The sequence below is a fragment of the Oreochromis niloticus genome, linkage group LG3, assembly GCF_001858045.2.
Source record: "Oreochromis niloticus isolate F11D_XX linkage group LG3, O_niloticus_UMD_NMBU, whole genome shotgun sequence".
Classification (NCBI taxonomy): Eukaryota; Metazoa; Chordata; class Actinopteri; order Cichliformes; family Cichlidae; genus Oreochromis; species Oreochromis niloticus.
Window position 1 is genome coordinate 45,342,437 of NC_031967.2, and position 3,579 is coordinate 45,346,015.

At 38.0% G+C, this 3,579-nt stretch overlaps 2 long non-coding RNA genes across 2 annotated transcripts in view; both read left to right on the forward strand.

The window, feature by feature from the left end:
- The first annotated feature begins 1,673 nt into the window (after nucleotides 1-1,673).
- On the forward strand, nucleotides 1,674-2,376 carry LOC112843353 (uncharacterized). Its single transcript, XR_003215660.1, has 3 exons — nucleotides 1,674-1,790; nucleotides 1,879-1,932; nucleotides 2,137-2,376. It is a non-coding gene; the product is annotated as an uncharacterized LOC112843353 (long non-coding RNA).
- Nucleotides 2,377-2,939: 563 nt separating this feature from the next.
- LOC112843339 (uncharacterized) overlaps nucleotides 2,940-3,579 on the forward strand; it is a 2,813-nt gene continuing 2,173 nt past the window's right edge. The window contains exons 1-2 of the long non-coding RNA XR_003215639.1: nucleotides 2,940-3,180; nucleotides 3,277-3,405. This is a non-coding gene — a long non-coding RNA (uncharacterized LOC112843339). The remainder of the gene's footprint in view (nucleotides 3,181-3,276; nucleotides 3,406-3,579) is intronic.

Here is a 3,579-nt window from a genome sequence, read left to right on the forward strand (position 1 = left end):
AGTGGTGTACATGTGAGAAGTGGAACGAAAATCATACATGATTCCAAACATTTTTTTACAAATAAATAACTGAAAAGTGGGGTGTGCGTAATTATTCAGCCCCCTGAGTCAATACTTTGTAGAACCACCTTTTGCTGCAATTACAGCTGCCAGTCTTTGAGGGTATGTCTCTACCAGCTTTGCACATCTAGAGACTGAAATTCTTGCCCATTCTTCTTTGCAAAACAGCTCCAGCTCAGTCAGATTAGATGGATAGCGTTTGTGAACAGCAGTTTTCAGATCTTGCCACAGATTCTCGATTGGATTTAGACACCAAACAGGTCAGGGATAAAGTTATTGAGAAATTTAAAGCAGGCTTAGGCTACAAAAAGATTTCCCAAGCCTTGAACATCCCACGGAGCACTGTTCAAGCGATCATTCAGAAATGGAAGGAGTATGGCGCAACTGTAAACCTACCAAGACAAGGCCGTCCACCTAAACTCACAGGCCGAACAAGGAGAGCGCTGATCAGAAATGCAGCCAAGAGGCCCATGGTGACTCTCCCCCACCTGAGCTGTAGATCTCTGCAGCTCGTCCAATCTGTCCATAGGACAACTATTAGTCGTGCACTGCACAAAGTTGGCCTTTATGGAAGAGTGGCAAGAAGAAAGCCATTGTTAACAGAAAACCATAAGAAGTCCCGTTTGCAGTTTGCCACAAGCCATGTGGGGGACACAGCAAACATGTGGAAGAAGGTGCTCTGGTCAGATGAGACCAAAATGGATTTTTTTGGCCAAAATGCAAAACGCTATGTGTGGCGGAAAACTAACACTGCACATCACTCTGAACACACCATCCCCACTGTCAAATATGGTGGTGGCAGCATCATGCTCTGGGGGTGCTTCTCTTCAGCAGGGACAGGGAAGCTGGTCAGAGTTGATGGGAAGATGGATGGAGCCAAATACAGGGCAATCTTGGAAGAAAACCTCTTGGAGTCTGCAAAAGCCTTGAGACTGGGGCGGAGGTTCACCTTCCAGCAGGACAACGACCCTAAACATAAAGCCAGGGCAACAATGGAATGGTTTAAAACAAAACATATCCATGTGTTAGAATGGCCCAGTCAAAGTCCAGATCTAAATCCAATCGAGAATCTGTGGCAAGATCTGAAAACTGCTGTTCACAAACGCTGTCCATCTAATCTGACTGAGCTGGAGCTGTTTTGCAAAGAAGAATGGGCAAGGATTTCAGTCTGTAGATGTGCAAAGCTGGTAGAGACATACCCTAAAAGACTGGCAGCTGTAATTGCAGCAAAAGGTGGTTCTACAAAGTATTGACTCAGGGGGCTGAATAATTATGCACACCCCACTTTTCAGTTATTTATTTGTAAAAAATGTTTGGAATCATGTATGATTTTCGTTCCACTTCTCACGTGTACACCACTTTGTATTGGTCTTTCACGTGGAATTCCAATAAAATTGATTCATGTTTGTGGCTGTAATGTGACAAAATGTGGAAAAGTTCAAGGGGGCCGAATACTTTTGCAAGCCACTGTATATATATATATATATATATATATATATATATATATATATATATATATATATATGTATCATACTTGTGACATTATCATCCTCATAGCAGCCGATGATGTGTCCTACAGTTTCTTGGTACCATCTGCATCAACATGAGACGAAAATTAAACAGGAAGAGGAAGTTCCGACATACATTTTGTCTTTGGTGTATTTCAGTCTGATGCTCTCAGAGTCAGCAGTGAGACATTATGGAGATTACAGCTCTCAGCATTCGACTTTGTAAGTACTGATTCTACCAATCAATCATTCATTACATTTTCAACTATAACATATGTCTGATTTAGAGCATTTTCATTTGTCTTTTCAGTGACTGCTATTTTAGTCCTGATCACCGTACAAACTGACCACAGTAACATTGCTGGTGAGTTAAAATAGTTTGTTCCTGATATAAATGCAAATGTTTGGATTTACTTTAGCACAAGCAGATCCTGCCCAGCATGTAATGATGTCTCAAAATCTAGTGGAATTAGCACTTTTATTTTTTTTAGTAATAGCCACACCTGTTGGAGGATTCTTTTTTTTTAAGAAGACATAATTGCTTCCCTTCTTCACATCTTTGTCTCAGGTGCAGTTTTCCCTCGCTTTTCTCCTAACAGACTTCAATTCTTTGAATACGAGTCTGTTTCTGTACATTGTGAGGAAGATGACAGCATCACTGAATGGAGTGTGAAGTGGAAATCCCATAAAATAACAAATTCTTCCCACACATCAAACACATCAGCATCACCCTGCACAATTTATCCTATCTTTGAAAGACACAGTGGAGAATACTGGTGTGAAAATGAAGAGGGCAAACGAAGTGAGGCTGTTAACATCATAGTCACTGGTATGTTGAGTGATATATATATAAATAATTTATATATATCTATATATAAAAGTGTGAAATTTACCACATAGGTGCATACAGTATGATGCTAAGTACTCATGCATTCAAAAGTATAGTGTCACAACTGGAAGATCTATACAGTTGATGTGTGTATTTAAAAGTAACAAACACATTTTTTTGTGAGTAAACAAATAAATTGTCGTAAAATTGTAGAATTATTTCACATAATTTTATGGCAGATAGGAGTGATTAACAAACTACACAGAACTTCAGGAACATTATCTACATTCAAGAATGCACCAATATTCAATATTTACTTGATGTTTTAATAAGAAATACATAGGTAGGTAAACGGTACAAGGAAAAACATATTCAAAAGCAGAGTCTGCAATACAGTGCTGGGCTACTTTAGTTGTTGTAACACTATTCAGAAAAATACAATGTTGTCATCTTGTGTATTACCAAGGTCAGATGTTTATTAAATCATGTTATGAAGTAATTAATAAAATGCATTTTCATCACACTTCGCAGCTGGATTTGTAATCTTGGAAACCCCGACGCACGGTGTGAAGGAGGGAAGTGAGGTGACCCTTAACTGTACAAACAAGAAAACTCAGTCAGAACACATAACTGACTTCTACAAAGATGGTGTCTCTCTTGGGACCTGGTATCAAAGCAGCATGACCATCAAAAATGTCTCCAAGTCTGATGAAGGACTTTACAAGTGCATCATATCTGAAGCTGGAGAATCACATGAGAGCTGGTTAGCTGTTATAAAACAATGTAAAGATTTTTTTCTTTTGTATTTTTAAGTATATTTGTGTTTTGTTTTTTGTTTTATATGCTTTAGCATGCTCATGTTTAATATCTTCTTTTCAGTACCTTACAAAGAGACTGAGCTTTCACAAAGTCTCTTCCCTAAAACACTCACTTTGCTGTGGACTGTTATCTGAGTTTCACTGGTGGATCTATTGGTGGTGGGCTTGCTCCTGCAAAACAAATATAAAGGTACAGAAACCATCTCTCCACGATCTTAGAGAGATATAAATAGACTGTTAATTCATTTAAATTTGCTAATATGTCAGATATTACTATCATAGTATTTGGCAGATGATTTAATTTTACTACAAAAAATAAAATAAAAAAATAAATATAGGACAATATTATGTTTTTTTTAATGTA